The sequence below is a fragment of the Molothrus aeneus genome, chromosome 1 (genome assembly GCF_037042795.1).
Source record: "Molothrus aeneus isolate 106 chromosome 1, BPBGC_Maene_1.0, whole genome shotgun sequence".
Taxonomy (NCBI): Eukaryota; Metazoa; Chordata; class Aves; order Passeriformes; family Icteridae; genus Molothrus; species Molothrus aeneus.
The window spans coordinates 17,347,568-17,369,650 of record NC_089646.1 but is presented as its reverse complement, the minus strand read 5'-3'; the positions used below and the strand labels follow the sequence as shown (position 1 = coordinate 17,369,650).

At 45.3% G+C, this 22,083-nt stretch overlaps 2 long non-coding RNA genes across 2 annotated transcripts in view; one reads left to right on the top strand and one right to left on the bottom strand.

The window, feature by feature from the left end:
* LOC136563503 (uncharacterized) overlaps positions 1-22,083 on the top strand; it is a 41,769-nt gene that overhangs the window by 3,570 nt on the left and 16,116 nt on the right. The gene's annotated exons all lie outside the window — the stretch shown is intronic.
* Positions 16,140-17,156, bottom strand: LOC136563450 (uncharacterized). The gene is made up of 2 exons (XR_010784628.1): positions 17,051-17,156; positions 16,140-16,427 (listed from the first exon to the last, which is right to left on the bottom strand). It is a non-coding gene; the product is annotated as an uncharacterized lncRNA (long non-coding RNA).

The window sequence follows — 22,083 nt, the reverse complement described above, 5'->3', positions numbered from 1 at the left end:
CTTTGGGGGAGAGAAATGGGCTTAGGACAAGTTCATCCAGTCACCTCTGAAGTTGGGTTTTCACAGAAGATGGAATATTCATTTTCCTTCAGTCTGCCCTCACAGTAATACTCCAGATCTGCTTTGTTGCAAAGTAAATTGTTCTAAGCATACCAATTCTTCCTCCTTCAGTCAATGTGCCTCCCTATGAAAAATTGCCCCCTGACCTTGAGTTGTTGTAAACCATATCATGAAAAAGAGACACCAAAATGTGGTTAAAATTGCATCAGTTATTTTCTTGTGGTCAGGAAAGAGCAATGGAAATATCAATATCAATAATAATAATATATTTGTTTCTGGGAAGGACGAAATGAGATACTGAGTGGCAAAGGTCTCTAAATTTTCCATGCACATGTAATTTAGAGGACAATATAGTTATAAAATAAATACAAAAATACTTATTAGATTTAATTTCAATATACAAAAAAGGAAAGATATTAAGCATCCTTCTCCCTTTTCCATAAAGAATACCTCTATTCACTTAGAAAAAGAGATACATAAATCTTTTATGTAACTAGAATAAAGATTGTCAGATATTTTATTCAAGGAAAGATCTATAGAAAGAAACCAGAAAGCATTGACATATCCTAAAAGGACATGTTTAACAAATGCCCTCATTATGAGTAATTCAGTTCAAGCTGCAGAGCTGTGCATGGAAGTCTGTGCTTGAACAGCCATAAAATCAGAGCCTCATTTAGGCTGGAAGGGACCTTCAGAAGTCCAATGTGTGGTGGCAGGAGGGCTGGAGTGAGCAAATGTCAGACACAGCACAGGAATGGAAATCACAGCACAGCTGTTGATCTTGTTCTTGGCATTCTAATAAGATGTTGCCAGGGCAGATCACAGCATTTTTCAGTAAGTTGAAAGAAAGCTTTCGCTAAGAGACATTCAGCTGAGAGCTCAGTAAGAGACCAGACTGAGATTAGTCCAAACCCCAATTTCTTAACCTCATATTTCACCCTTATAAATTTGGATACCATCCAAGAATACTTGTGATATAACAATTTTAAAAGGCCACTAAACCTCCACAACATGACAGCTACAGAGAAAAGCAGTTATGTGACAGGGCAAGCACTGTGACTGCTCAGGAGAGTGTGAGGTGTTCCCTAAAACCAGTCTCCATTGGTCCACGGAGAGAGAAGTATAGTAGAGGAAATGTTTTGTATTTGAATATCTGTATAGAGGCTTTGCCCCAGAGGTCCTAGTTGCCCTTGATGGGCTGCAGCTGTGACCAATGAAGATGACTGGGATAAAAGGGGGCAGGTTAGCCAGTCAGGGAGAGTCTTAGAGGAGCCCTGACCTGAGAGTGAACAACATGTAGAAGAAGGAGGCAGTGAAGATCTGTAGCCATAAGAACACACCAAAGAGGTATGGACTTTAGAAGTCTGATAATATCATTATGGGACTCTAGAGAAAGAATAGAACAGCAGAGAAGTGAGTAAAACAAGTTGTGCTCTAATACATGTGCTGGGTACCTGGGTGCCCAGCGCAGGCTTTCCCTCTGCTCTGACATGGGAGAGCATCTGCCAGGGGAGGGGATGAGGGTGCCAGGGCAGGCTCTGCTTTGGCAGCTGCAGCATCTCCCTGATGCCTCTCTAGTTTAAATTTGAAATGTGAAATATCTCTACTCTGGTTCTGGGGAAAATTATGACACAGTTATGTGCCATCTTCTGCTCCTTCCCATTTCAGTAGTGGGAACAAAACAGCATTCAAATAGCAAAAAATTTCTAGTTTAGAAGGTAAATTCTGGCCAGATCTGACATGGTTTTGTCATAATACATGTGAACTTGCCTCATTCACTCCTGTCATCTCAGGTGAATGTCACTCTTCTAAGGGGATGGCAATGTGTTTTGGTAGCACGTCTTCCACCTTTCTTCCTCCCTGAGGGAGTGTTACTTCTCCTCCTGCTGCTGTGATTGAAATATTTTAAATGACAAATTTAAAGCATCTGCCAGGTCCCCAGACTTGCTGCGACTCTGGGCTCACACCCCAAGGCAGCACTGGGTGACCCTGCCTCCCTCCTGTACTCCTCAGAGCCACTCTTAAGGAACTAAAACATGGGTCAAAGTTTTTTGGTTTTGGTTTGTTGGTTGGTTTTGGTTGTGGTTTTTTTGTTGTTGGTGGTTGGTTGTTGTTTTTGGGGGGTGTTTTTGTGCTTTTGTTGGGCTTTTTTGGGGTGAGGATGTTTTCCTTGCCCATGGATCAGCGGAGAGAGGGAACCTGATCTGGAGAATGAGTGGCACCTCAAAACAGGATGCTTCTGTGGTGAGGGGCTGGCTACCTGTGGTCTGCAAATGCCTGCCTTAGGAGGGAGTGAATTCTTAAGGACTGTCTTAAGCCACTGATTTTTTCACTGAGGTAATTATTTCAGCTGAAATATTTGCATTTTAACTTTCCTAAATTAGACAAGAGAAATCTCAGGCACAGACCGAGAACAGCACAGACACAGACATGGACATGGCAGAAATACCAAGGATGACTGGACAGATGCAGACAGCAGCTTAAAGTTCAAGACTCTGGAATATGTCTTGTCTTTCTCTAATATAACTTAAACCAGGCTACAGTATTTACAGTAGTCCTGTAACAATAGCAGTGCAGGAATACTCTTTACTGACACTGGCTCTATTTTACTTCTATCTTTTTAATTTCTGAAAAGAATAACGTGAGGCCCATCAAAAACTAGACTTTCTCAAAAAGATGCAATCGTTCATGTTTTGATCCACCCTAATGTTGAGAAAACACAAATAATCCTGTGTCCAAGAGGTAGGGGCAGAGTGAGGAGGGAAGGCAGGGGATCCTGTGTGGCTGTGGAAGGGGACAGGGCTCTGGCCATTCCTCCTGCTGTGGCTGTCCATGTTGCCAATTCACAGAGCCAGTCCTGCCAGGGAATTGAAGGAAAACAGCCAGTTCTGTGTTTTCTGTAATCCCCATCAAATCCAACTCCCTGGCTTTTTCACAGGAGATAACAAAATGGTGACAATGTAAAGAAATTTCTTTGACACTGCAAAGAAATTACTTTGAAAGACACAGAAACAAGTAGATCACAATGTGTCCACAAGCCACCGTACAAGCCTTGTTTGGCATTGCTGCTTGACCTCGCTTATATCCCAGCACAGAAATCCATGCAGCATCCACTGTTGTCAGCAGGGTTAAAGAGCTCAAACTTCTATGCATTTTCTGATTTAATCCTTTTGAGGTGTAGATGTGGATGGAGGTGAAAAGTTTTGCTTTGTTTGAAAAACAGACCTTTGTGAGTGCATTCTTCTGAGATACGGAGAACATATTTTTCTTTTTTTTTTATCAGACCAGCAATTCCTGCACCTAATTCCTCAATCCCAGAGTCAAAATTTCTCATTTCCAGGAAAGCAGGGCTCCATCACACATAATGGTAATTTAGGAAGGCAAGCACAAAATATCCCTCCTTTCTTCTTTTTTTTACCTCCAAATTTTATTGCTGAGGACCGCTTAATTCACTATGAGATATCCCTCTGGTCAGTTGGGGTCAGCTCTGTCCCTGCCCAGCACCTTGGCCACTGCCAGCATATTTACTGAGGGAGGAGCATGACAAAAAGAACAGGTATAGAAGGTATGCATTTTTGCAAGCACTATTAAGAAACAACCAAAACATTGGTGTATTGTCAACACTGTTTTGGTCACAAATCCAAAGTACAGTCCACAAATCTGAACTGCTACACAGGAAATAAACTCCATCCAGCCAAAATCAGTACACACAGAGAGGATAGTTGTGATACCTGCAGTCCCTATTTATGGATGATCATTTGCACTTCTATTACCATCACTCAGCACAAATTACAATTTGCAGGTTGCCCTCCTGTGGCATTCTGTAATTGACAAGCAATGAAATTGCTCCACTGGTTGTTCTCCTAATCCAAAACTGGAATTTAGTCAATTGCTACAGTACAAGCCCCCCCTCATAACAGTCAGTGACAACATTATATAGACATTTTGCTTCCTTTGAAAACTTAGCATGGCCCCTGAGAAATGAACAGCACCACATCTTCCTACATTGACTGCTCTGAACAGTCTCAAACTGAGAAGTAATATATGGATCTAGATTTGTCCTGCAGAAAGCCAGTCTGGCCAGCTCAGCATTACTTCCTCAGGAATGTAGGCAAATTTACTGATAGAATAAAGCAAATTAATCAGGAAGCATTTAACCTAGTCTGGTAGTAAATATAAATTACCCTGAAAGCTGACACTCAATCCCAGGTATAAGGTCATGCATATTGGAAGCTGCCTGTTACCAGGTACAGTTCACAGAGCCTTTTTGGAGAAAACATTCCTGCTTTACATGACTTCTCAGAGCCAGACAGGTATTTGTGCCATCAGAGCACACCAGTACCACAGATCACTGGTGGGAGGGGATGGCTGGTGCTCCTTGGGTGAGCAGCAGCAGGCCCATGGTGGCCCAGCAAATGCACAGCCAGTCCAGCTGTGTGCACACTGGGAGCCCTGTGCAGGCTTCCCTGGGACCAGATGGAGTCTTAAACTGGTATCAATTGAGTACTTTCCATTGGAGTACTTAGAAATTGAGTCCAGGCCACTTCACTGCCAGGTGGTTACTGACAAAAGAGCTGAACAGATGTCAGGGAAACAGAAAACAATGTTAATTACACAGTTTTTAAAGGCTCCTTAAAAAATATAGTATTCTACAAAAGCCAAGAGGCAGAGGGGTGACTCCCTGTGAAAGCACCACAGTAGATGGCAAAGTTCAGTAAAAGACTGAAAATGATATCACTTTGCTTAAGCAGCATTTTCTCTGCTTAATGTTTAAATCATCCTACTAACCAGTTATTTTCAGCATAAGATTTTGCTTGCTAAATGGTAAAGCTACTCAGCTAATCATGTACATGCTCAGTTTAAAGATAACTGCACTTGGAGCTCAGATGCAGCCTCAGGCAAGCACAAAGCCTTCATTTAACCAGTGCAGTGCCAGAAGCCCCCCCTGAGCCAGGGAAGTTAGCAGGGATGTGCAGGAGTGTCTTGGCCCTTGGAGGATGTTGGTCATTACAGCCCCAGGTGGAGGCACAACAGGACAGTGTTTGTAAAATCCAGGCCCTGCAAGGTTTCCAGAGAAGGGGGAACATCATCCAGAGTGGGATTCTGCTTTTGTCTGAGACATTGAAATGTAGATGTAGCCAGTAAGATCTGGGCTCCACTAATTTCAGCTGCAGCAGGATGAGGGAGAGCAGAGGTGCTGACCCAGTCCCATGGCCAGATTCACAACCAACCAACATGGCTGTGGGCAGGCTGGCTCTTGGAGCCTGAGAGGGATGAAGCCCACTCTGCCAGGAAAACCAAATCTGTGACAGCCTCACTCACACCCTAGGCTTCACCAACATTATTGACTTCTGCTGCTGCAATGTGGTTTACATGCTTAGCTCACAGACATGTGAATATAGATGTGGATTACTCTCATGCTGAATTCAACCACACACAAAGACCCAGGTAGTGAAAGACAACCAAGCCACTGAATTCCAGCTTAATTATACAGCTACTTATAAATTTAGGAAAGGATAACTGGAACAGCTTAATGTAACAACTTCATAAAAGATGGGGAAGCTCTTCTTAGAGCTGTGAGGCTTCTTTATTTTCCCCTCAAACTAAGAATAAATAAAGCAGTTTCTTTCTGCATTGAGGAAATCTAGAGGACTATGCCATGTGTTTTCTCCCTTGCACAGCACAAGTCTGATCATGATTGTTTCACCCAGCGTTGGGATACCATGAACACAGTGCATATTAACCTACTCCCTATGGTGTGTGACTGTCAGAAGACAACAGGATGAGCCCTTTTCCTTGGCTGACCTTCTCCTTGATGCACCTGCACCCACAACCCAAATTGCAATTGGTTTCCTCATCAAAAGGCTGCAGAAAAAAAATGAAATTAAGGCCGGCTGCTACACTGAGGAGATGCCAGCATGGTCATAACACTGTTGCCAAGTAAGTGTAAGTGATCCCAGCTGCAAAATAGACTAGCTGGCTGTTAGATCATCTTTTTAAAGTACCCCCCCCCCCTATTATTAAATTCTATCTCATATCTTAAATATGTTTTGTGCTACCACTATGATGGAGCCAGCCTTGTTAGCTTTCCTTTTGACAGGCTGTGTCAAAGTCCCAAACACAAATACTGTCTGCTGTGCCTCATTTAAAAATAATAATAAAAAAAGCTCCGCCTTAAATGTTTGTTCCTAAAATTGGCGCATCTCTGTACAAATGCAAAGTAGGTGACTAAATGTTCTAGGACATGTGGCATGGTGACAGTCTAAATCAGGTGCTGTAATCACCAATTTGCTTATCCTTATGGGTATCCAATCTGAGCAATTCAGCATCCTGAACTGTGCCAGCTGTGAGCATGGGTGCCTTGCAACTCTACAATACAGATCTATGATGCATTTTGGTTTCCTTCTTGTAGTCCACCAGCAGGAGTATAAGCAGTGCCCTTGCTGTGTGCTGTCACTGTTCTGATGGCACTTACCCATTTACTCTTTGGCTGAAGGTGTATCACAGCAAACCTGTCAGAGCTCGGTCACATTATGCACGTGCTTTTGGATTCCTGAGCAGTGAAACTGGTCATAATCACCCAAAGCTCAACAAACTTCCTCTTCTTAGACTAGGCAGCATCTGCTGATATTTAAGCAGCATCTACCTATCCACCATATCCAGGGCATTTTGCTTCAGGCTTATGGATGCAAAGGGAGGAAAGCAGAGCCAACTGTAGTTATAACCACTCATGAAGGTGCCAATTCTCCTTCCCCTCAGGCTTGGGAAGAGATGTGAACTGTGAGGTTTGAAAGATCCCTTGCACCTGCTGCAGCACCCAGCAGAGCTGTCAGAGTGACACTGCCCCACAAGCCATGGGCATGTCCCCTGGGGCAAGGGCAGCACTGCCTCTGAGCAGCTGTGAGACCATGCAGCCAGCACAGGGGCACTTAACTCACAGTTACCTAATAATACAGGCTTCATAAGGTGTGGATTTTCACTCAGCTACTTCTACAGGCTGGTCATGATTTACTGAAAACTTCATTTAATTCTGAGTAAGAAATAAAAATTGTAAATTATTGGTATACTTGAGGTACTCTCAGGCTTATCATCTTCATTCAAATGCTGACTGGACTTAATGGATGCATTCCAAATGAACAGAACTTTAGGATAATTAAAAACTCCAAAGGAGGGAAAGTTACCAGTGTTATGGCAGTTACTTAGTACAGATGAGTAAGAAATAGACTAACACTTGCACAAGGCTGCATATGCCATCCAGAACATAAAACTCATACTTGGCATGTAAGTCACAACATTTGAGCATTTCAGTCCTTTCTGTAGCATCAATAAATATTTTGAAAGTTAAGTGTTGAAACATTTGGCATCATCCTCCAAATTATGAGAATGGAGCTCAAATACTGTGGTTAAGGATTTTAAAAATTATTTTTGGCCTAAATTTATAAAATAAAGCAGAAACTGAAATGCTAAGGATGCTCCTTATCTTCAGGAACTGAGACTTTAGAAGAACACAAAATATTAAAGGAAAGCTGAAAACTTGTGAGAGTTGGCACAGGTAGAACACTACATAAACAGACAGGTAAAATTGTACTAGCTCTGCCAGGCTGAGCAAAATGCTGTTTTGCACAAAACAATTGAAATTCTTTTCTTTAAGGCTGTCATACCCATCTCCTGTAAATATGAAAATGAGGTAATCTATTAGTTCACCATTCACTGTGACGCCAGTTCCCAGTTCCTGCCACCAGCTCCAGCATCCCACACTTCTCCCTGTCAGCATTTTACTGCCCTCAGACACTTAACAACCTTTCTTGTTAAGAGTCAATCTATTACATAGCTGCCATGGAAATTTGTAGTGAAATATCTGTTTATGCTTGAAGGGACTGAGGCTTCAGTTTGTTCCCCTGCTCTGCAGTGCCTGGTAGCTTCCACAGGGACCTCCCAGGATCATGCACTGCCAAAGCCAAGGACTTTGTGGAGGTAAAGCTGCCTGGATAACATGGCATTTCCCTCTGGGGAGCTTCCTTCTGGTCAGCAGTGTAAAGGAAAGTTCTTCTTGTGCCATTCAAGCTGGCATGTCATTTGGGCATCAGCTGAATGGATTCGTAAAGTCACAAGAGCAGTTTCTGTGTGACTTGAGGCAGGCAGCCAGGGAAGATGAGCTCCCACCCTGGGGGCTGGAATCTGTAAACAGTAACAGCAGCACATCCCCTCTGTTATCAGAGGTAGGACACACAGACTCAGCGTCCTCACCAAGTTATGTCTCTTTGGAAGTAGAGAGGCCACTCATGTGGTCTCTGATGAAGAACTTCTGCTGATGAGTCCCCAGATTCCCAAGGTTGGCTCTCCTACCAGGGGTCATTCCTAGAAACATTCAGGAGATGGTGGAGAAAACATGTGCAGGGATGGAAAAGAGCTCAACTAGGATGTGACTTTGGTGTCAGGGTGTGCACTGCCCAGCCTCCCACCTGCTCGTGATTCCCTGTTCCACACCAGGCGTGGTGGCCTGGGTGAGTACACAGTGAAGCTTGGAGCACCCTCCCAACCCAAACCTGCTATGCATAATGGTTGAACAGATTTTGGCTGGAGGGAATTGGATTAAATTACTTTGTTTTCTACTGATAAAATATTGACATGAGTTTGGAAGGAACTGCCTTTCAATCATCTCTTTGAAATGTTTGGGAGAGGTGTGATCCATGTAGTACCACTTCCCTGTGTGACCTGTCTCTACCATGACATGCTTCTACCAGCTCTTGGAGATGTAGGGTTGACAAATCTCAGCTTTCACCTTTTGAAAAGTAACTGCAGTTGTGAAGATAGACATAAAAACACAATGCAAGAGCAGTCTGTAGGCACCAAATTGAAAATACCCATCATGCTTCCACTGTAAAGGGAATCAGTTCATTTTCATTTTTGTCTGTTAATGAGATGGTTCAGAAACTTTGCAGCATTTTCAGGCTTGAAATGACTGGGAGGGACTCTGTTCCAGAAAAGCCTGGGCTGCTGAAGTGAAGCCAGTGAAGTCAGTGGTACTAATGAAAGTGAAGGTTTGCAAAATAAAACTTTTAAAATGCACGTAAGCAAAACAAATGAGATTTGTCATCCTTTCAGGGTCTCTCTAAGTAATTGCCTTTTCTGCAGTGGCTGTCATCTATCATGCAATGAGGCAATGCTGCCAATGTAACTAACCACCTGCATCCACCATGACTCCAAATCCAGATTCTCAGAAATTTCACCTGTATGAAATAGTGGCGTCAGTTTTGGGAGCCCAGCCTGCCCTGGGACTGCACATGACAACAGCCCCAGCAGTGCTGTTCTCTGGTTGAGTGCAGAAATGCACTTTCTAGATACTTTATGGCACCAAATGTCATCTTGACTACATTGAGATGAAGATTATGGATTACTTCTATTAATTGACTGCACATACAAAGACTTGTGATGCAGAGCAGCAGGTATGTGTCTGGCATACGGAGGTGTGGAGCTCCTGTTTTCACCGGGGTGCCCACCCTGTGCAGCCAGCCCTGCCCACCCCCATTGCAGGAGTCCAGATCCCCACGCACCCACTGAGGCCAATGCAGTTGTGACTTTGGCTCACCCTGTACTTACAGCTCTTACTTAGGAGAAAATTATTTTGCTTTTTTAGCAACTGGTTTTGAGGTAAGTCTTTTACATTTCCAGGATATTAACAACTCTCAGTTGTTTGTTTCTAATGCAGAACCCATTTATATTTATGAAAAGGAATGTGTCAGAAAGTACCAGCAAATTATACCAAGGAAATCTCAAGATGGTTTCACAAGTCATTATTATCATCCTGTGAGGTCAGGAGGAAACTGGTTTGTTTAGTGACACATTGTTTGATTTAGCAGCTGAGTGACTCACACCAAATTGAAGATTTGTTGCTACATTGAATGCTTAATTGCAAAGATAAGCTGTGCTGTTAGTTCAAAGATAGTGTGTAGGCTGAGATGAGCAGATGCCAAAATTGTGAAGACAATTGCTGAAGTTTAAATTACAAAGTCTGAATTGAAAGCTGTGATTAAATAAGGACTGTTCTTCATTAATCACTATTTAGGTTTCCCCCTCTTTGTTTCATTCTTCACTTCAGCAGAAGCAACACTATAGAGAGGACCTGAAGCAGAGCTAAATATCAGTGACTGATTTGAATCTTGCTTACATGGATCCTCCATTTCCACTATGTAATTAACACCAGTAAAGCTACCCAGGTGCAAAAGTAATCAGAATTTTGGCTTTATTCATTCATTTATTCTGAGATGGGCTGACAGCATGCAGACCCCTCCCATCACCTCTGTGTCTGCTTGTCCCAAAAGCCATGTGTGTGAGCACCATGTGAACTGTTCCATGTAATTACTGAAGCTCACTCCTTCCTCACTTGCTGTCTGCTGCAAACAGGAGCAGCTCAGCTGAGCACCCAATATGAGCTCACTGGTGGCAGAGAGTCAGCAGGGTCATGGAAAAACTGGGATGCTGAGTTGGGTGAGAGCCCTCCTGCTGGGATTGCCCCCGGCTGGGCAGGAGGACAACAAGGAAGGGAAAGAGCCACTTCTCTTAAGTCTGTTTTAAAAGTGCTGGCAGAGGCAACCCTGTTTCTTACCTGAGAGCCGAAAGTCTTGTCTCTGTGTCCTGATGTCCTTGGGGATTTAGAAGGGAGGTGACAGAGATGAAGCTCTCTCTGGATAATCAACTATGTATGTTTAATCTTAACTTTTCAACTGGTAAAGGAATGACATAAACCTTGGGGACAGGAAAAGTGTGTTTGGTTTCGAGTAGCAGGTGGAGGCAGAGGGATTCGCCATAGTGGGTTGGCAGGACGAGACTCCCGGTACCCTTGGGGAGCCTCGGGCACCAGAAATGGCCGAGACATCTCTGTCCACAGCGGGGGAACAAGATGCAGAAAATCCCCCTCGTTGTTGCGAGCTTCTTGCTTTGCTCACCAGCAGATGGGGTAATGTCTGACACCAGCAGCAGCTCGAGGTATAAAACAGGAAAAGCTTAACTATTCATGAAGGAGAACCCGGATGCTCCCCGCTTCCTCTCCGCCCCCAGTTTGAGGGTTTGAGGGCTCGCTGCCGGCTGCTGCCCGCTTGGATACAGACGAGCACATCCGCTGTCTAAATCAGGTGCTGTGGCTGACAGAAGCAAAGATAAAACTGCGGGGCAATGATGCCGTGGCTCCCGCGGACGCCAGCACGCCGTATTTGCAGGGACACTGCTGGTGCTCATTACGGACGCACGGAGCGCAGCCAGGGGCGGCAGCTCCGCAGCCAGGGGCGGCAGACCCGCAGCACAGGAGGGGCAGATCCGCAGCACAGGAGGGGCAGATCCCCAGCACAGGAGGGGCAGATCCGCAGCCAGGGGGGGCAGATCCGCAGCACAGGGGCGGCAGATCCCCAGCACAGGGGGGGCAGCTCCGCAGCACAGGAGGGGCAGATCCCCAGCACAGGGGGGGCAGATCCGCAGCCGGGGGGGCAGATCCGCAGCCAGGGGGGGCAGATCCCCAGCACAGGGGCGGCAGATCCGCAGCCAGGGGGGGCAGATCCCCAGCACAGGAGGGGCAGATCCCCAGCACAGGAGGGGCAGATCCCCAGCACAGGGGGGGCAGACCCGCAGCACAGGGGCGGCAGACCCGCAGCACAGGGGGGGCAGGCCCGCAGCACAGGAGGGGCAGGCCCGCAGCACAGGAGGGGCAGATCCCCAGCACAGGGGGGGCAGATCCGCAGCACAGGAGGGGCAGATCCCCAGCACAGGGGGGGCAGACCCGCAGCACAGGAGAGGCAGATCCCCAGCACAGGGGGGGCAGATCCGCAGCCAGGCGCCTCCGTCACGCCGCGTCCTTGGGTGGGGGGCGGTTTCACCCCGTCCTGCGCGTCGGGAATCGTGTCTGCCACAGCACTGCCCGCTTTTTCGTTAAGACACCGGCTTAAAAACGCGCTCTGCATTTCCCGCAGCCCGGGGGAGAAGGAACACGCTGTTCATTGCCGTGGCTCCCCGGGAAGCTGCAGTGCGGCCGTCTGGCTGCTGTCGGCGGCGTGGCTCGGCTCGGATGCTCACCCCGCAGCACGAGTTTGGCTCGGGGGAAACTAGGGGAGGTATTTGAGCAGGGTAAGCACACAGTGAAAGCTAAGAACAGAAATCATTGATAAATAAACCCCAAAGCTGTTGGCTGAAATCCCACTAAATGGGCGCCGGGAAAGGCGCAGGCGTAGGTTTGTGATGCTGCCGGCACGACACTGCGTGGTTCGTGCCATAAATCGGGACAGCACCCCAAGGGGACGCGACGCCGTTCTCAGTGTGCCTGCCTGTGGTGACAGTCCCTGAGTGTCACCACAAACCCAAACCTGAGCGGAGATGGCAGTGCCCTTCATCTGCAGGGGGCACCCCAAGCACACCCCATTGCTCTCATCACACCCCACATCAGAACTCAACAGCTATCGTAGTTTTATGGAAGTTACAGAAAATAGTATTTATTATCAACCCCAAGCCAACAGTTTCCCATTGCCTTGGGGAAGATTAAATAAGGACCCATGAGTGGGATGTAAAGAAGCAAAGCGATGATTTGATTCAGAAATCATGGGTCTGGGGGGCAAATTTCAAAGCAAAGCTTATCCTTTTTCTAAGCGGGGGTACGACAACACCGAGTGAATCATCACTCCCAGGAGAAAAATAGGAGGGTGAAAACCCTCCTACCCCTCCTGTGAAAGCGCTGTCTGTGCCCAGTTGTTCCCATGAAATAACAATATTGGCTGCCGGGCTTGTTCTCCCTTGCAAATAGATTAGGCTGCTGCTGTTTAAGCTTATTGAAGATAATGCCCTCAACTCCCAGGATTACCTTATCAGCAGCAACCAGATGGAGCGTATCAGTCATTCCACACCTGTTGATCCTACATGGGAGCCAAAAAATTAATTGCTTAGAAACGTAAAAGTAAAAACCTAAAATCATGGAGGGGGGGAGAGAAAGAGAAAAAAAAGATTAAAGGGAAAAAGTGGGGAGGGATGGGAACTTCTTGCCTGATACTGGTATGAGTGTCAGCACATTTTGGAGGATGTCTTATGCGGCATCTGATGCAGTTTGCAAACGCGTGAGGATGGAGACCCCAGAGAGCAGGTATTTTTGGCAAGAAATAGCTATTTAGCTGCTACCAGCCGTGTTTAATTTGCATACATATGACTCATGGAGATAACAGCAAATGCAAAAAGCTTTCTAAAAGGATGCTGCACAGGGATGCTGTCAGCTTCCCGCTGCCGGGGTGCCGCTTCCCCGCCCCGAAGCGCTGCCAGCGGGAATGGGGCTCCCCGTTCGGAGCCGCGAGGAGGAGCTCCCGCCTCGGCTGAGTCCCCCCACGGGCCCGTGTCTGTTCCCAGCCTCCCCGTGCTGCGGAGCGTGGGGGAACAAAGGCTCCCAGCCCATGACAATCTCCAAGTGCCCGAGCCACGAGTGTGAAGCAGATTAGATCTCCACGGCTGCCACGGGAACGTGTACTGTGAAACAGCTTGGGGAGCAAACACATGAGTGAAGGATCAGGCTTCTTCCATCTTCTATTAATCACTAGTCAGAGTTTAAGTGATGGGAATAATGGCACCAGATTAGGGGAAAATTCATACAATGACAAATATAGAAAACCTGATACTTTTAGTGTTGCCCTCTGTCCTGAGGAGCGCCGAGGCTGGGGACGAAGTGAGGCTGCAGGGATGTTACTCAGCTCCCCGCACCCGTGGGGCAGCGTGCAACCACCGCAGCCCGGAGGAGGCAGCGGGGCGGGATCTCACCCTGCCCCACACCTCGCGCGTCTCTCCGGGCACTCTGCAGACTGCTTATCCATGCACATGATGTGGCGGCAGGTGCCTGTCAGGTTGGCCGGCTGTGGCCGGCGGGCAGCGCAGCAGCCCCGGCCCCTCGGCAACCCCCGATGGCGAGCGGGGTGCGCTTGGGGAACATGGGCTGGAGCCCCGGGGCACACAGAGTGCCCGAGGCTGCCCGGCAGGTACAAACCTCCCGGTGCCCATCAAAATAAGACCTAGAAGATGCAGCTAGCGTGCGTGTGCACGCACTGGGGAGACAAGTTACCTGCTTTTGTCACTGTAGGTAGCAGTAGCCCGAAGACGCAGGTGGTGGCAGATGTTTGTGCCGTGGAGAAGTGGAGGAATTGCCTATCACACCCCAGGGGAGCCCCACTCTAAGCAATTACTCTATAAGGCCTTATTTTTAGAAATGTCTTATCATCTCAATTCCCTGAAACTAACTTTGCATGATTCAGACATTTTGCTGTGCTGTATTAAATGACAGCAGTCTTTCTACACTCCTTTATTTATAGATAGGAAATTAAAAGAGTACTGCTAGAAACAGCTGGCACTTAAGAGTCTCCTGATCAATTTGCACAGCACACATTATTCCTCCTTGTTGATTTAGCATAATTTTTAATTAAAATTGGCAAATCTCTTAGGCCAGTCTGCATTCATGACCTTTAGCCCCAAATATGTTAACTCCTCACTGGAATACTTGGGCATTTATTCTCAATCTTTGTCTCTTCTTTTAATTTTTCTCCCATTAAGGGATTTCTGACAGTGACAACTGTCAGAAATTTCTTATTCTCCTTATTTACCCTATTTAGACTTGCATAACCTCTTAAGAGCTCCTTAAGAGGAGCTGGACTCTCATATTTTACTTCTGTGCAGGAGTCCACATCTGCTGTGTCATTGCATGGACCAGTCATGTTGGGGAAGGTTGGTGATGTCTTAAAGAGTTCTATAGCACTGTTATAGTGTTATATCTAGTTATAGTTATACACTGTTATAGTGTTATATCTATAACACTGTGGCTTGAAATGGGTGTGAGAGGGAGAATGGTTTACAGAGCTGAGCTATTTTCATGCAAATAGAGGACCACTTTCTCAGCATTGCATTTCATGTCCTGTCATATGTAACAACAGTTTTGTTGTCCTCAGTGTAGCAGATAAACCTCTGGGAGCTGAGTGCTGAAACAGAAGTCTATGTAGCTGCCACCAACAGATTTTTTTTCCCCTAATCTGCAGCACTGATTATGAAATAGCACCAGAAGCCTTGTTGGGCACAGCAGTGCCCTGTCCATACTGCCAAATTGCTGGGTTAGCTCCTGGTGTGTTTCAGTAGGGCTGTTGAGGGCTCTCCTGATTCATTCTCAGTTCCTGGATGGAGAGAGCAGAGCTCCTGATGGGCAGTTCAGGGTGAGTCACTGGGCATCGTGAGCCTTTTCTGGCATGTTCAGCATTAGGGAAATGTGTAGAAGGTCACCTCAAAGATGATTAATAATGAAGTGGAGATTATGTAGATAAGGTCTGCCTACTGGTTCACAAAAAACCTGCTGTAGAAGTGCCTATACCAGGAAAAATGGGTAGGAATCTTCTTGTGTGACTGGTCACTGAAGGTTTCTGCAGTGTTACGTGGCAGAAATAGATGCCTAAAAGCCTTTACCTACCTCACCTGTCTGTTACAAGTGTTCTTTCAGATGGGATGAATCACTTCCCTGGAATTGCCTGTTCCTCTTCACTGGCTCTAAAGAGAGTTATTTGTCTTCATTTGGCCAGCTAAATACAACCCCAGGCAACCAAAGGGGAAGAAAAAAGAGCTTTTTCCTCTGTAAGGAATAGGGTCTGAGTTTCTCACTGACTCTCAGTACAGGAGGTACAGGAGATTTAGGGTCAGTCTCTGCACACTCTGTAACAGTGGAGGGAAGCAGACACCTCCAGGGTAATCCTGATTTATGGGCAGCACTGCCCTGGCAGTGCTCAGCTCTCTGGGCTCCACACAGCACCGGAATCTGCTGCTCCACAGGCAGCTCACACTTTTGTCCCAGCACTGCTGCAATCAGTCCAGCCAAGGTGAGTTGAAATAATTCCCTGGAAATAAAACAAATGAAAGAAAAGAAACCCCACAACAACTGAAATCTATTGTGGCAGCTCTGCCACACTCTACGTCTACCACAGCAGAAAGCAATCCTTTATGAAAGAGATGCCTCTTGGAGTGCCTCAAAAGGATCCATAAACACAGTCTCTATAAAAATACTCATCAAAAATGTGAGTGAGAGCCACGAGGCTGCACAGACTTTCTGTAATTTCAATCCTTTTGCAGAAAATTGCGGGAAAGAGACTAGAAATACATGTATATATTTATGTACTAAACATTATCTGTCAAAAAGATCACAGTAAGATTTTTGTCTTTTATGAAACAACAGTGACATCCAGTGGTGCTGTAGGTGTAGCCAAGGAAAGGTAAAGCTTTTCACCCTCATGGGAGGCTCCCTGCCCCTCGTGGGAGGCTGGCAGGAGGCAGGCAGCTCCAGCTGCCCCCTGCCTTCAGCAGCTCCTCTGTAAGGGATGAACCTGCAAAGGAAAAGAGAAAGAGGAAAAAACCGGTGTTTTTCAGAGCACGGAGTGACGATGCATGCATTTCAGGGGCTTTGTAACAGCACACACAGGTAAAAAAAAAAGCAGCCAATTTTCAGAAAAACAACATCTTCATGTCAATTAAAGTCTACTTCCGTGTAAACAGATGCATCCTATAAAAACCTACTCCCAGGCACTTAATTTCACTTACTTTAAGACATAATTAAAATTGCCTTTTTCCTTTCTTTAATTTCTCTCCTATTTTCTGTTTTGTGTACTGATTTGTAACCTTTAAAAAAATTTCCTTGGGCTTTTTCTCTAATCTCTTCCAATTCCCCCTTATTTTTCTACCATTTAGATTTGGATTGGCTCAATTAAATTTTCTTTTCTACTTCTGACTGGTTCTCTTGAATAAGCTCTCAGGGAGCGTCTGCCTCCTTCTGCTGTCATTTTGACTTGCTTGCTTATTGCTTTTCATCTATTTTCCTGTAGGATTTCATTTTAATCCAATTTACAGTGTCAGTAATCTGGGTCATTTCTTTTAGTTAGATTTAGATTCCAACTAATTTCCTTTCCATTGACAACTGTCCAGCTCGCTCCATTTAAATCATTGTACTCACTCTGTCTCGGCCACGCTGTTCCCTTTCCAGCTGGGGCTTGCTGGCTCTCCCTGCTGCTGGCTGGGAAGGGAGGGAAGGGCTGGATGGCTGCGAGATCAGGTGGCAGGAGGCAGGGCATCAGAGGCAGACACCCTCCCCAGCCTGGCCTCCAGTTATTTACTTGTGCAAGTGGTGGGAGTGCAAATCTTCCCTCTGTGCCAGCACCCCTGGCAGTCTCAATGCCGGGTCCAGCTGGGTGCAGGAGCACAGCGCCAGAGACATCTGATCCAGCATCCCCAGGGACAGCAGCTCCAGCATCCCCAGGGACAGCAGCTCCAGCATCCCCAGGGACACCAGCCCCAGCCTCCCATGGACACTGATGGGAGCCAGGATCTGTCTGCATGGGTGTGCCACTCCTTGGCTTTGTCGAGGAAGAGTTATTTGCCAGAGCACATCTAAAGAGCCATTAATTAGTGGTGTGAAGCCAATACTCAGTAAGAAAAGCATTTGAAACCCTCCCCCTTATCCCTGAACCATGATGCGTGCTCTTGTTCTCAGAGTAAAATGGTCAAAATTTGTTTGTCAGGCATGACAGCGAGCTGTGAATGCTCTTCTTTCCAGGGTAACTCCAGGAGGTATTTGTAGCTGTATTATGGTCCTCTCACTTTTGCTTTCTTTCTTTTTCTTCTGTCTTATTTTCTTTTCTTGCATAATTCACCCATCCAATTCCATCCTTGAAATGTAAATGAAGAAGTTGTTTCATCAGATCTATATGGAAAATCATAAATGCTCTTATCTCTAACAGCCTAACCACACATTTGGGAAAAAAACCCCACACTATAACATATTTTTCTCTCAGAAGTGTACTGTATAATATTTAATTAAGATATAAAAATAGTCTCTCCAGCTATTTTCCAATAGATCTGTCTCAGCTTTCTTCTGTGAAAATATTAGGAAAATTCTTAAAAAGGAATTAAAAAGTAGCTATGCTTGGAAGCAAAGCTGCAGTTTGCAGCTTACATTGAATATCACTACCACAAACCTCAGCTGTATCTATTAGAAAACATTATGTGCTCTTTCCCTGCCATACACCCATCTTTTGTCCAGTTGCCAACTGGCTTAATCTTTCATCAGCAACTAATTTTCACTTAATGAGAATTTACTCTTAAGTGCCTTTTCCCTCAGGAACACACATTTCCCCTTCATCCAGCATGAGTCTTCCTATGCAGATTGCAGCAGTTATTGGAGCATGATGAGCCTTATTACAGATATTGATTTGTCTTAGGCTGCTGCCTGGACAACTATTAGCACTGAACCACCACACACAAGGATCTGCCTTCATTTCTCAGTGGCTGCTTGTTTTCCTGGTGGGATCATAGGCAGGATCACCCTGGTCAGCTCCTGATCCTGCTCTGTGCCTTGTGAGGACACACTGACCAAAGGCAAGGTGGAGGTTGCAATGGGCTCTCACCTCTCACAGATGGTGCAGGGTTATTTTTAGACCTGCACATCAGACACAGATTTGACTGATGGGAGCTTGCTTTCAGCTGCTCTGCCTCTCAGTGAGTTTTTGAAGTAGCTCCATGCTGCCCACCGTGACTCCTCTGGGTTTCCACTCTTCAGAGCCAGGAGAGCAATGGCTGCCTGAGCACTGCAGGAGGAAACTGGAGAGAGATAAGAGGACAGCTTACCTTGTTGTAAGCATGGGCAGGGTGAAAGTCACTGTAAATATCTTCAAGATGTCCTGAAGTGTTCTTATCATGACATGGGCCCACTTCTTGCTGTAATCCATGCACTTACTTAACTTTTATCAAGTGGCAAGTCTGACCAGGATCTAATAACATTCAAAACCACTTGAAGGAAGCTGGACAAGCAATATCCTATTATGCATTGATACTTGCTGCATGGCATATTAAATGTGTAAACACTTGCTCTCAAGGTATGCCTCACTTGTGAGGAAACTGCTGCAATAACATCCTGTATGCAGTTCTGGGCACAACTTTCTGAGGAGCAATTAGCAAACAAAAAGAAAGTTTCTTCCAAAAAAATTCTCTGAGAGAGATGAATCCTGTTTCTTAACTGTCTCTAACATCATACTGGGTCTGCTATTCATGTACCTGGAGGTCTTTACTGAAGTGTTGTTCAGTACATCTGTCCAGTGTTTGTGCCTTCATTTTTTTTTAAGGCCTACAGTGTTATTTGCAGTCTCCATTTTTCTTCTTTCAAAGGGGAAAAATGAGCACTATTATCTTGTCTGGTAAAAGATGAAAGCAGGCTTCTAGAACAATTTTACAATCATGAGGCTGTTTCTCTTTAACAAGCTGTGTTATAGCTGTGCTTTATCCCCTGCTCACCTCTGCTGGAGCTCTGGTCTCAGCTTCCCAGAGTCCATGGTCCCCTGAATGAATGAGAAGCATGCCAGGCTGGGGACAGGGAGCAGATGCCTGCTCTGCAGGCTTCTTTGGGCTGCACTGTGGTCCCTCAGGCCTCCCCAAGCTGTCTTGGAGGGAGTGAGGCTCTCACAGGGGGTGGGACAGGTCCTTACCTACAGCACCTTTCTCCATGGGATACAGAAGCTGGGAGAGCCAATAAGAGTTCTGGGGACACAGCAGCCAAATTAAACTCCTAAAGTGAAGATAGGTCTCCCTCACACATGCCCTAGAAACACAGAGCTGCCAGATACCCTTCCCTTCTTTGCTTTCACCATTTTGTCGAGTTAGGACATTAGGCATAATTAGTTTTACTGCTGCATTGGCAATCAATTTAAAATTAGCAACTTCAGTCTGTTTGTTTGTTTGTTTGTTTGTTATCAATGAAACTATCCAAGGGTCTAAAAGTAAGTGCAAATTAAGAAATAATTGCAGAGGTTTATAGTTCAAGTCAGGCAATCTCCTTAGAGATTTGGGGCTGTTTAAAAGATACCTGTTTTCAATCACCACTGCACCCTGATCCCACCAGCACTTGCATGCACACAGTCAGCAGCTTACATCTTCAGAAATGACTAATTATTATTGAGGTTTAATATGAAGGAATTGCTATCTGCCTGCACACACCTACTCTGGTGCCTGAAATCAGACCTCAAACATGCAGACTTGTGAGGCCACTGCCTGCTTGGTCAATACAGGGCAAAGTGTGTCTGTTGTTTTCAGATCTTTGGCATACACATTTAGCTCCTTGTATTTCATGAGCAGTTTGCAAAGTGGGGTAATAGAACCATGAGTAAATCTAAGATGCAGAAGTAGGTATCTGGGTGTTCAACCCTGAGTAAAGGAGGTGTTTTCAAAGAAATTTTCAGTTTTAACTGACATAACTGCTATGCATGCTCTCTTACAAAATTTATGTTGAAGGGAAATTTTCTGGGAAAAGACAATCCTATTGGTAATTAGGGCAACCCTGATGATGGGGAGAAATAGTGCATTTGATTCTATTGATATCAGAAGGTTAATGAATTACTTTATTATACTATATTATTCTATATTATATTACATTTAAACTGAATCTGCACAAAGCACTTCACTCAACTGCTCAGAATTTCGTGACCGTCTCCTGACCGACAGTCTGCACACAGGCTTGGCCCTGATAGGGCAAGGAAACAAAACACCATCACTTAGGGCAAACAATCTTTATCTTGCATTCTACTTCAACACAACACAGAAGCAGGAAATGAGATAAGAATTGTTTTGATCATTCTTTTCTCGGCTTCTCTCAGTGTTTCTCTCAGGTTTAGAGAATGTGAGTCCCACACATCCTGCACTGACACAGGAACAAAGGAGTGGTTTGAGGATGCTTGAAAGGACAGTGGCTCTTGCAGGGAACTGGATGGGAGCAGAGCTGGTGTTTGCTGGTTCCTGCTTCAGTGCAGCTCACAGGGGCATGTAGCTCTGTTACCATAGCACCAGGCTCTCCTGCAGCACATCTTCCAGCAAGTGCTGGTTAAGATCTTTTTTCTTAAATCCAAGAATCCAAAGCAAGTGACATGTTAATGGAATGTCTTCAAAAGAAAATATACACTCTGATACTATTATATTGTAATAAAGATGCTGAATCTGCAAGTTTCCCTTTGATTTTTCTCTCTCCTCTCTCTCCAGATTTTGAATCATCTTCCATCAATATACTATAATTTCCACTAGCTGGAGTGGAAATTTGCCATGAACAATGGAAAATGGATAAGAGGATAAATATAGGGGCTCCATCTTAGCACAGCATTCTGGATTTTGTTTCTTATCATGGCATGTATTACAGATATGGAACAAACTGAGGGATAGTAAGGGCAAATCCCTATCCAGTCATGGTTCAGACCAAATTCAACATATAAAATAACAAAGGAATGGCAACATGGCAGTAATGCCCTCTTATATTTTCAACCTATGGCCTGGAGCTTCAGGTATTTTTGTGCATTGTAAAAAATAGAAGCCTGATCACCCTGGGTCCCTCAGTCCTGAGTAAAGAAATAGTCACCTTCAGAGCACTTCTGATCCCATTGCACCAAGAGACAGCCCAGGATGTTGATGGTCAGCCAGGTGTTATAATTAAATAGGGTAATTTCAGCCCCATGTTTACAGCTTTTAAGCAGGGAGAGATTTTTAAAAGTGTTCAGTTTTTGTCTCTAAGTCCAGGAAGCAGTTAATCATTTACAAATATCTAAAAGCATATTTTTTATTTACACCAAAAAGGTTTTGACTCAATCTATACATTTTTATTGGTTTCTCTGCTCTCATAAATCAGTTTCCTCCCAATAAGTGTCAAGGAAGGTGCATCACTGCTGTGATTACTTCCCATAAATTTAGTACCTTTTAATCAAAGAAGGAAGCTTTGTATTGTGGCAGGCAGCTTATAAAGTGGCTTTTACCAAGCTGAGCCACTTATTTGTAAGCCTCTCTATTAGGGAGTTACAGATAAGCCATTTGAGAACTGAGCAAGATCTGATGGCTGGAGACCAGGGGTAGTTTCCAGTGATACTGATGCAGATTTGGAGCAACTGCCCTGGAGTTAATAGCTGGATGGATAAAAGCTGAAAAGTCCTCCAGCCACATCCTCATCATCCTCAATGTGCA